Genomic DNA, 12,238 nt, shown 5'->3' with positions numbered 1-12,238 from the left:
AATTAAAAGTAACACCAGAACTACGGAACACAGGAAAAGCATAGCCGTATGTAAGTAATATACATTGCTTGTGTGGACAAATTGGTAGAGCACTAGAGCGTCGTAACAAGGGTCCAGGGTTAATACCTCAATGATGACAATTATGTTTTACTGAATTATGCGTGAAAGTTTTATATGGAAATATTAATACTTCTGCACATGTGATGCAATTTTTTCTTTATTCTGTTATTCCGATTGATTATGTTTATTCTGTAAAACTCCAATGTACTAGCTGCTTCAACACGAGTGGTGTGTGTTCTGTCTCACATGTCCAACCGAACACCGCACCTATCTATACAAGTCTATTCTTTAAGTTTACTACTTTTCAGCTAGCAAAGCGAAAACTGACTGCCAAAAAACGTTGCTACAAAGTCCAATAAGCCCTTTTACATGTGAAGAAAATGTTTCCTCGTACATCAGCTACACCCGTAAACAGTTAAAACAAATTGTTATCACTGCGGTTGGAAGGCGGGACCTTCGGCCCAACGCCCTCACCTTCTATCAACTCATACACTCGACATATACAACACCATCACTCAATTTTTTGTGGTCCGTAAGGCAGGTGTTACTTTTGACTATCGTTTACGCATGTTCTACTGGACGACAGCACGTAGCATGAATTAGATCGGTGTTTTGGTTGACACTATATCTACATAAAGGAACCGATCTGAGTATCTGACATCTGGAGGTTTGGGTGTAATAATCGTTGAAATTTATGAACATGATATTCATTTCAGTACATTGATAGATATCAGTACGGGAGAGCATTGTAACTTTCGCCTATAGTCAGCCCTGTAACTGAAGTTCAGAGTATTTCCTTATTCCATTTTTTAACCATGGCATCAAATTTTTATGTGCTGCAGTCTTTTCCTGATATTATTAAATTTACTTAGGAAAATTAAGGTATTACTAAACATGGAAGCTTGTAACTAGGATAACGTAGTTACATATCTAGATTTAAAAATTCAATAGAATTGTAAATGCTTTGCAATCGAGAATATCTTGTCAATAGAGTTTTTAATAGATTATATGTTACATCATTACCCGGCTACACACAAGTAATCAACAAACGAGATCAAATTATCAAGACATTTTTTCAGAAACCAGTTACCGGTACAAATGTTAAAATGTATTTAGAATAGAAACTAGTAGAAACCAAGCAAAACTTCCATTTACAAGAAAACTAGAATTTTTAGTACATTACAGAGACTCGGCGTGTTTGGCAGTATCACATGTTCCTAGGAAAGAGAACTTCTTTAGTTTCAAGACACGAAATGGTCTATGAACGACGAAGTATGGCTTAATTGTCCACGTCTTAGATCCACTGCCAGAAAAAAGTGAGTACACAATTTTAGAGGTTTCCAATTCCCTCAAGATTTTCTGTTGCGATAGTGCATAATGGAGTACATGAAATGATTACGTTTACGGGTCTGTAGCACAAGCGCTTCTAACCTCGTGCTGAAACAGTAGTATGGTGTAGCCTCCACTGACGGCAATGCAGGTGCTGATTCTGACATCCGGTCTGTCTTACAGACAGCGAATACGCTCCTGGGATACGTTATGCCACGGCTGCTCGAACAGTTGACGTAGTTCTGTAAGAGTTGTTGGCTCACGAGACACAGCAGTCACTTCTCGTCCCATCACATGCCACACGTGATCAATCGGAGACACGTTCAAATCGTATTCCCCAGTCTTACAGAGCACGTTGAGTTTCACAGGCAGTGTGTGGTCGAGTATTGCCCTGTTGCAACAACGTATCACCTTCCTGTTGCAAGATCAACATTCGGCACGTACCGAGTGCTGGTTAGGGTCCCCTCCAAAAACACCAAAAGTGAACGAGAGTTGTAGCTTATCGCACTGAAGGCGATACGGCCTGATGTGCGGCTAACGTGTCCTGGATGGATTCACTCTACGGGACAGCGCTCACCATGTGAAGGTCGTACGAACAAATGACCATCACCTACTTTCAGGCATAATCTGCTTTCATCGCTGATGGCCACGGTTCCCCATTCCATGTTCAAAGTGATCCTCTGGCGGCACTAGTCGAGCTGTGTACATCGATGTCGTGGCGTGAGTGGAAGGTGGGCGAGAGGTGTGCATGCCAGTGGTGCTAGTGCAAATTACCGGTTCGGAATAGCTCACATTGACAAGTCTGGGCTCGCAAGGCCTCTTATCTGTGCTGCTGTAGCTGGACGATACTCCACTGCCACCCTTACAATACGACGATCCTGCGGGCGTCTGGCCAGCCTAGACGTCCAGAACCTCGCCTGTGGGTGTGAGAATGTTCACGTGACTGCTGATACCAGCATCGTATCATGACTAACCAAGGACGCCCAGCTTGTGTGGCAGTTCTCTGGAAGGACAGTCCCGTCACTCGGAAGGCAGCAATTTGACCCCTTTCTGTTTCGTTCTGTTGTTGAAGGAAGCACGAGTGCGGCATCGTTGTCTGTTTGCTTCACTCGTTTGCACCACTTTGAGCCTTTGACTGAGAGAACTCGCTGTTAGACACAGATGGCGACCTTGTAGCTATGCTATTACGATACCTGTTGGCAGCAGACGTTGAAATCATTATGGATACAGCTTCTATCTCTCAGGGGGCATATGAGGTCATGAGATCAAAATCGGTGTCGCCTTTCCTTTTTAAGCAGCGTAAGTGGTTCTAAAAACATATTGAATTTCACTCACCATAACATTCTGTGCCCGAGGAAGCAACATAATATTCCACATATTATGCAGCACTTAAATGCGAGAACCTGAGGTACTTTAAATGCTGCGCAAAACAGGACCTCGTGTCTAACAACAAGAAAACTGCAGGAATTGGTGCAAACTGCTTGTGGTAGTCTCTAATGTGCCTTCCTCCATGTTGTTCTAAAATCAGTCACTACACTGAAGTACCGGTTATAAACAATCGTGTGTTCTAGATGCATCATAATCTAGTCCCTGCATTATTCCCTGCAATTTACAACTACTAATAACCCAAGTATTCAGATTTCTTCCTATATCTGTAAAGAAACGTTGTTAATCTCATAAACGTAGAAAGAAGCGTATTAGCACATGCGATCACATGCTTGTCATTTACTTCTTGAAAATATACTGAACAGGGATGCGTATTCAAATATAGAGTTCTGTAAACAGGCAAAAGACGGCGCTGCGGTCAACAACGCGTTTGCAAGACAACAAGCCCCGTTTGTTTGTGTGACTCGAAATTTCGGGTATACGGCCGTATGCGGCGACAGTCGGCAGTCTAACAGCGCATTGAGGAAGCTTCTCGCTCCGTGACACCGGCTACGTTACAACGTACTGCCCCTGAAACTTTGAAGTGTTGTATCTCCCAAAGTAAAACTGATAGGAATGTAATTTAAATTTATGTATACACAGCTGGTGTTACTGATTCCAGTGCATGATAGTAACAACTATTGTTTCATTTTAAAAATTTTATCTTTTTGCTGTAACTTTTTGATAATAAAACAATAAACTATGTTCATAGCTAAGTAGACAATGTAACGTTTCTTATGGTGACCTATCGCAATAAATATTCACGTCGCCTATTACTTCGTAACTTACAGATGCAAACACATTTAGTGAAACACCATATATATAAGTAAGTAAACGAAAACTGATATGACTGAGAAACGCCTCCCGGTACGATCAAGGGTAGCAATTTACCATCCATCTATGAAGAAAGTTCCCGTTTTTACCTGAAAGGTGTGATTTTAAAAATATAAGTCCTGGGAAGTATCATCCTCTAGAAAATCCTACAACACTTCAGAACGTTAGGGAGTATTGGAGAACATTCCAGAACATTCAGTAGCATTCGGGAGCATTCCACAACGTTCCAGAATGTTTCGGAATGTTCCACAATTATCCGGGATGTCCTGGAATGTTCGGGAATAGTTTGGAACATTCGGGGGAGATTCGAGTATGTTCGGGAACATCCCGGACATCCCAGATCATTGTGGAACGTTCCAGAACACTCTCGAATGCTGTGTCATGTTCTGGAAGTTGGTGGACCATTCGAAGCCTATTAGATGTGTTCTGGAATTCGCTGGTGGCGGGGCTACCCATTGGTAGAGGTATACAAAGGAAACCCGTCGTGGATTCTGACGTCAGTTTCTTATCAGCGACGAAGGGAGGAGCCGAAAAAGTAGTGCAGTGAATGAATAAAAGCAGACAGAGAAGCATGAGTGGTCAAAGTGGTACAGTGACTGAATGTAAATGGAAAATAAAATGTGATCAGTGTGTAATGTGTACTTGGTGTATTTATAAGCAAAAAGTTGAATTGATTTATACGTATTTTAGTCAATTCGCAAAAGTCAAAGAGAAGGAGAATTTGTCAATTCTGAAGGAACACTGTGAAAACAACAAGAACAGCGAAATAAATGAAACAGATGAGAACGTTTAAGTTCCCAACGAATGACAATGAGCACAGTGAGAAGCAGAAAAACGAAATGAATTGAAGAATAAAGAATTGCGACACAATCTTATAGTAACAGACTGTAGAGTCAATCCAGCCATGAAAATATCACCCTGTGAGAAGCGCGGACGAGGGCAAGTAAACAGTACAACTTAAGAAATGTAGCATTCCACAACGACCCGACCAAAGAATATAACAAACACAAACATTTGGTAATCGAAAAAAATGGATAACATCTGTCAGTTCTGCAACACGAAAAAATTCATTAGAGAAACACCACGATTCTGTTGCATGAATGTTAAATTCTATTACCACCACTGGAAGCACCTCCGCAGGAATTTTTACATTACGTGACCGGGAAAACTCCAAAATCGAAACACTTTCTTCAAAATATAGATGCGTAAAACGCCTGCTAACAAATTACTTGTTTCGGTGTCACTTCAATCAACAAAAAGAGAGATGAAATCGATTATGGCTTTTATTTTCATCCAAGAACAAATCAATGACAACGTGGGATCAGTGCTCCTATTGTCTAACGAAAACCAAAAAGTTCTGCAAGTATATTTCATCGGGAGTGAAGAAACAAAAATTGATGAACAATGAACAAATATTAGAGAACTAAGACGAGAAGTAATCAGAGATGTACAGAGGATCACACACAAATACAATCAACTGGGAACACAAAAGTCGCCATCGTAATAGTGGGAAATGAAAACACGGGTCGTGACATAACTATACAACGAAGAAGAGGAGGACTACAACGCATTGCAGAGACATACCGTTAAATGGTGCCCTCCAGTATCCATTAATATTTCTGGCGGAGAGGACGAATATCATTTTAATGTGAAACAAAAATTCACTTCCAGGGAGTTCTGTGCTTATTGCTTAATGATCAGACACAATGAAACATACAATAACTTTCTCAACACTCGCGGTTTATTCCAACAATTCCTAGCAGATAAGTATGCAAACCTACAAGCTGAACGGATGCTTTCCATAAGACTGAATCATTGACTTCAGAGACGCAATTATAAATGACAGAAACATTGACGACAGTGGGACAATGATAATCTTACCCTCAACATACATAGTAAGTCCGAGACACATGCATGAATACACACAAGACCCCATGACCGGCGTAAGAAAATAATACGACATGACCTCTTCATAACATTCACTTGCAACTCGTCGTGGCCAGAAATCAAAGAACTAGCATACGGACAAGACCCCACACATCGACACGACATTATAGTCCGAATGAGATTTAGTGAAATCATCACAAAATACCACATGTCTGTAACCATTAGATGTACACAATCGATGACAATAACGACGACCACCTCGCTCACACAATGTCATGTGGCCAAACCACAGATATCTTCCCATGGATATCGACAAAATCAATCAAGCTGAATTTCGCTATCCACAATAAGATTCGAAACTGTACGAGATAGTAGTGAAAAACATGATTTACGGGCTATGTGGGCGACTGAGCTCCAATTGGACAAGTATGGGTGATGGAAAATGAACATAACCATACTTGGACGACAGAGTATACCGGAGTTGACAGCTATCCGAAATATAGAAGACGATCACCAAAAAATGGAGTTTTTACAGCAAAAATACAAATACGCGACTGCGACCAACTGTAAGTAGATAATCAGCGGGAAGTAACCATTTAACACTTCCCAAAATGTTCCAAGTACATATAAACGCAGAATACTGCAATTCAGTGAAAGCAATAAAATGTGTAAGTATATGAAGAAAGGCAGTATTTCAAATAGCCAAAGACAGCAAACGACAAAACAGAAACGACGGGATCCTCATGTACCGGGTGGGAAAGTGTATCAACAGTAACGAAGCTGCGTGGCGGATTTTCGATTTTCTCATACACGAACGCGAACCAGCTGTGCAACAGGTAGCAGTACATTTGGAAAATGGACAGAGATTTTGTTTCATAAAAGACATCGCCAGTATAATTACAAGTGTACCACCTCAGAGCACAACATTAACAGCTTCTTATCAACTAGGCCAAACGGATACATTCGCGAAAATATTATTATATGTCGACGTCCATACGTTATACAGGGTGTTACAAAGAGGTACGGCCAAACTTTCAGGAAACATTCCTCACACACAAATAAAGAAAATATGTTATGTGGAAATGTGTCCGGAAACGCTTACACTCCATGTTAGAGCTCATTTTATTACTTCGCTTCAAATCACATTAATCATGAAATGGAAACACACAGCAACAGAACGTACCAGCGTGACGTCAAACACTTTTTTACAGGAAATGTTCAAAATGTCCTCCGTTAGTGAGGATACATGCATCCACCCTCCGTCGCATGGAATCCCTGATGAGCTGATGCAGCCCTGGAGAATGGCGTATTGTATCACAGCCGTCCACAATACGAGCACGAAGAGTCTCTACATTTGGTACCGGGGTTGCGTGGACAAGAACTTTCAAATGCCCCCATAAATGAAAGTCAAGAGGGTTGAGGTCGGGAGAGCGTGGAGGCCATGGAATTGGTCCGCCTCTACCAATCCATCGGTCACCGAATCTGTTGTTGTGAAGCGTACGAAGACTTCGACTGAAATGTGCAGGAGCTCCATCGTGCATGAACCACATGTTGTGTCGTACTTGTAAAGGCACATGTTCTAGCAGCACAAGTAGAGTATCCCGTATGAAATCATGATAACGTGCTCCATTGAGCGTAGGTGGAAGAACATGGGGCCCAATCAAGACATCACCAACAATGCCTGCCCAAACGTTCACAGAAAATCCGTGTTGAAGACGTGATTGCACAATTGCGTGTGGATTCTCGTCAGCCCACTCATTTTGACTGTGAAAATTCACAATTTGATCACGCTGGAATGAAGCCTCATCCGTAAAGAGGACATTTGCACTGAAATGAGGATTGACACATTGTCGGATGAACCATTCGCAGAAGAGTACCCATGGAGGCCAATCAGCTGCTGATAGTGCCTGCACACGCTGTACATTGTACGGAAACAACTGGTTCTCCCGTAGCACTCTCCATACAGTGACGTGGTCAACGTTACCTTGTAAAGCAGCAACTTCTCTGACGCTGACGTTAGGGTTATCGTCAACTGCACGAAGAATTGCCTCGTCCATTGCAGGTGTCCTCGTCGTTCTAGGTCTTCCTCAGTCGCGAGTCATAGGCTGGAATGTTCCGTGCTCCCTAAGACGCCGATCAATTGCTTCGAACGTCTTCCTGTCGGGCACCTTCGTTCTGGAAATCTGTCTCGATATAAACGTACCGCGCCACGGATAGTGCCCGGTGCTAACCCATGCATCAAATGGGCATCTGCCAACTCCGCATTTGTAAACATTGCACTGACTGCAAAATCACGTTTGTGATGAACAGTAACCTCTTGATGCTACGTACTGATGTGCTTGATGCTAGTACTGTAGAGCAATGAGTCGCATGTCAACACAAGCACCGAAGTCAACATTACCTTCCATCAATTGGGCCAACTGGTGGTGAATCGAGGAAGTACAGTACATACTGACGAAACTAAAATGAGCTATAACGTGGAAATTAAGCGTTTCCGGACACATGTCCACATAACGTCTTTTCTTTATTTGTGTGTGAGGAATATTTCCTGAAAGTTTGGCCGTACCTTTTTGTAACGCCCTGTATTTGTGGAACACAACAAGAAAAACCTTTCAACGATTAAATCAAGGAATTCCGGTAGAAGATCATCCAGGAATCATGAAAACTATCGCACTAGCCCGAGTATACACAGTGCATCCGAACAACGCCGAGTGTTTCTATCTCCGGACGATGCTGCGTGAAATGCGGAAACCAATAAGTTTCACAGATCTCAAGACTGTTGACGGTTACCTACGGCAGACGTAGAGTGAAGCATACCGACGCTTTGGACTACCGAGGAACGTCCACCATTCGGAATTAACACTTTAAGAAGCTTCATTCACAGCCTCGGTTGAACAAATGAGAGACTTATTAGCCATAATTCTAACTACAAGTAACACATCGAATCCAAAACAATCACTGGACTTCTTCAAAGAGAGTATGAGTGATGACGTACTGTATCAAACACGACAAGTTCATTGTGAATTGACCATCGAATTCAACGACGACATCTTCAATGAAGCAGTCATTCGCCTAGATGATAAGTGTTGATCAATAAACAACCAGCCCTTAGTGCAACTTGGGATGCAAGCACCAAGAAAAGGTGCTATCAGTGTCCCACATTTAGAAATTACACAGGAAAAAAGTTACAATATCAACGAAATACTTCAGTACATGGCTCACAACAAACCACTCCTCAATAAAAGTCAAAAGAAAATTTACAACTTTATTGTAGACCGGACCGACCACACTAACGGAATAACGGAATTAATTACTTGGACGCACCAGGTGGCACCAGGAAAATATTTCTAATAAATCTATTGCTGGCGAAGTAATTGCTAAACAACACATCACACATGCACTGGTATGATCCGGCATTGCAGCCACACTTATGGAAAGAGGACGAACTGCCCATTCCGCCTTAGAACTGCAGTTGAATACAGCCGAAGAACAATTCCCGGTATCAAAATTTTAAACATGGCTGAAGCAGCAACTGTTAAAAATCTTCACGTTAAATGATAACAGCCAAACAGTTGCCAAACAGTTTCGCTATATCTAAATATACCTTCATCAGAAGGAAAAATACACTAAAATCTCAAACTGGAGTGGACATGCATAAAACAATCGTGCCAAAGGCGGCACCAATAATTAAACTTAAAATATCACCTCTATCTATACAACATAATTGTGAAGAGGTGGTCGATCGGAACGCGGCATACTGTCAGTACATAGCCTTGCTTCTGATGAAGGTATATTTAGATATACCGAAACCGTGGTCAAGGATTCCAATAAATCTTTATCCTGCAACTGTTTGCCTGTTATCATTTACCGTGAAGAATTCCCGGTATGTAAAATCTTAATAACATCTGGACGGGGTGAACTTCTAAAGGAAGCTAAAATAATCTTTTGAGACGAATGCACAGTGGCGCATAAAAATTCAGTCGGAGCCATGGACAAAACATTACAAAACTTGCGAGGAAACTCTCATGATGATTCACAACGGAGGGCGCTAAACAGCTAGATCATCAGCGAGGAAGCTGTGAAGGGATGGGTGGAGCCCTACTCATACTCTCAGGAGATTTTGTACAAACGCTTCCAGTCGTCCCCAAATCAACACCAGCAGACGAGATCCAGGCATGCTTAAAAATATAAAATAAAAAATAAAAATAGAAAAACTATCTCTGGCCACGCAAACAAATACTGCAACTAAGAATGAGTATCAGAGTTGAACTATCGAAAGACGAAACAACAACGCATTTTCATCATCTAGTTTCACCCATTAGATGATTGCACATATCCTACTGACCAGTCGATTGACCTCATTAATTTCTACAGTGATCTCTGCAACATAGACACTGCTGTAAAATGAACTCATCGACCAAATTCATGCAAACATTGTTCATTGTAAAATCCGGACTGGCTGTTTGAATGAGCAATTTTGGCAACTAAAGATAATATTGGCGACTGTGTCAACGTTAATATTGAAAAGAAAGTTCCCGGCGAAGAGAGAATATACAAATTGATCTACACGATGGTAAACGTTGAAGAAAGTGTGAACTTTCTTATAGAATTTCTAAACTCTTTGCAAGTGCCAGGAATGCCATTACACTGCCTTAGAATTAAAATTGGATTTCAGATCATGTTAGTCAGAAATGTCAACTTATCAAAACTGTGTAATGGAACGAGGATGATCGTCAGACAGCTATCGAATTAAAATCAGCGGCACAGAACTTATGACTAGAAAGTACAACTGACACATACTATTCATTCCCAAAGTAGCACTGACCTCTTCTGAAATCCCATTCCAATTTAAAATACTACAATTTCCAACCATAGTAGCCTACCGTTTGGGAATTAAGAAAACACAAATAAAAACGTTAAACTGTTGCGGCATCAACCTTAAAGACTCCTGCTTGTCTCACGGTAAACTATACGTAGTTTGTTCTCGAGTAGGAAATTCGAAAAAAATTGTACTTTTATACCCCAGATAGTAAATGAAAAGCGATGTTTATAAAAAATTCTGGAAACACAAATATATAAAAAAGAGTTTGCATCGCCCCGGTTCCCAGAACTCATGAAGATAGATGTTGACTGTGGATATTGTATCACAGACACAGTCCCTTTGACTGTTCAGAGGTGTCACTAACCCCGGTCAATCATGTAAACAACCGTGCATGAGCAGCGCCTACTAGACGGAGGGATTCCGACAACCGTTCAGTTCCAGTCATTCCACCAGGAAGAAGGTAAACGGCTTGTGTTGTCTGCAGTTCAACCATGCCTAGACGGCCAGTACCGCAGTTCGATCACGTCTGCATTGTTACTTTGTGCCAAGAAGGGCTCTCAACAAGGGGAGTGTCCAGGCAGCTCGGAGTGAACCAAAGTGATGCTGTTCGGACATGGAGGAAAAGGAAATACACAGAGACAGGAACCGTCGATGACATGCCTCGCTCAGGCCGCCAAAGGGCTACTACTACAGTGGACGACCGCTGTCTACGGATTATGGCTCGGAAGTACCCTGATAGCTACGCCGCCAAGTTGAATAATGCTTTTCGTGCAGTCACAGGACGTCGTGTTACGACTCAAACTGTGCGCAGGCTGCCTGATGCGCAACTTCACTCTCGACGTCCATGGCGAGGTCCATCATTGCTACCAAGACACCATGCAGCGCGATACAGATGGGCCCAACAACATGCCGAATGGACCATTCAGGATTGACATGATGTTCTCTTCACCGATATGTGTCGGATATGCATTCAATCAGACAATCGTCGGGGACGTGTTTGGAGGCAACCCGGTTAGGCTGAACGCCTTAAAAACATAGTCCAGTGAGTGCTGCAAGTTGTAAGTTCCCTGCTGTTTTTGGGTGGCATCATGTGGGGTCGACGTACGCCGCTGGTGGTCATGAAAGGCGCCGTAACGGCTATACGATAAGAAATACCATCCTCCTACCGGTTGTGCAACCACATCGGCAGCATCTTCGCGAGGCATTCGTCTTCATCGTGCACATCTGGTGAATGACTTCCTTCAGGATTACGACATCGCTCGACTGGAGTGGCCAGCGTGTTCTCCAGACATGAACCCTATAGAACATTCCTCGGATAGATTGAAAAGGCCTGTTTATGGACGACGTGACCCACCAACCACTCTGAGGAATCTACACCGAATCGCCGTTGAGGAGTGGGACAGTCTGGACCAACAGTGCCTTGTGGATAGTGTGCCACGACGAATACAGGAATGCATCAATGCAGTGCAAAGCAAGGACATGCTACTGGATATTAGAGGTACCAGTGTGTACAGCAATCTGGACCACCACCTCTGAAGGTCTCTGTGTGGTGGGCAACATGGAATGTGTGGTGTTTATTAGCAATAAAAAGGGAGGAAATGAAGTTTCTGTTGATCTCTGTTCCAATTATCTGTACAGGTTCCGGAAGTCTCGGAACCGGTGTGATGCAAAACTTTTCTAAATGTGAGTAGTTAGAAGATGTTTTCAATAAAAAAATTTTACCTCTTATACTTTAAAAATTACTGTAATGTTTTCAATTACATTTTTTACCACTCATGCCTCAAACTTATCCGTTTATTCTATCACACTACGTCGTATCAACTCCCTGAGTGAAGCCAGCTGATGGAACGAATCGACAGTACACGGTATTAAACTGTGGTT

Source organism: Schistocerca cancellata, chromosome 6, assembly GCF_023864275.1.
Source record: "Schistocerca cancellata isolate TAMUIC-IGC-003103 chromosome 6, iqSchCanc2.1, whole genome shotgun sequence".
Taxonomy (NCBI): domain Eukaryota; kingdom Metazoa; phylum Arthropoda; class Insecta; order Orthoptera; family Acrididae; genus Schistocerca; species Schistocerca cancellata.
This window is presented reverse-complemented; position numbering follows the sequence as displayed.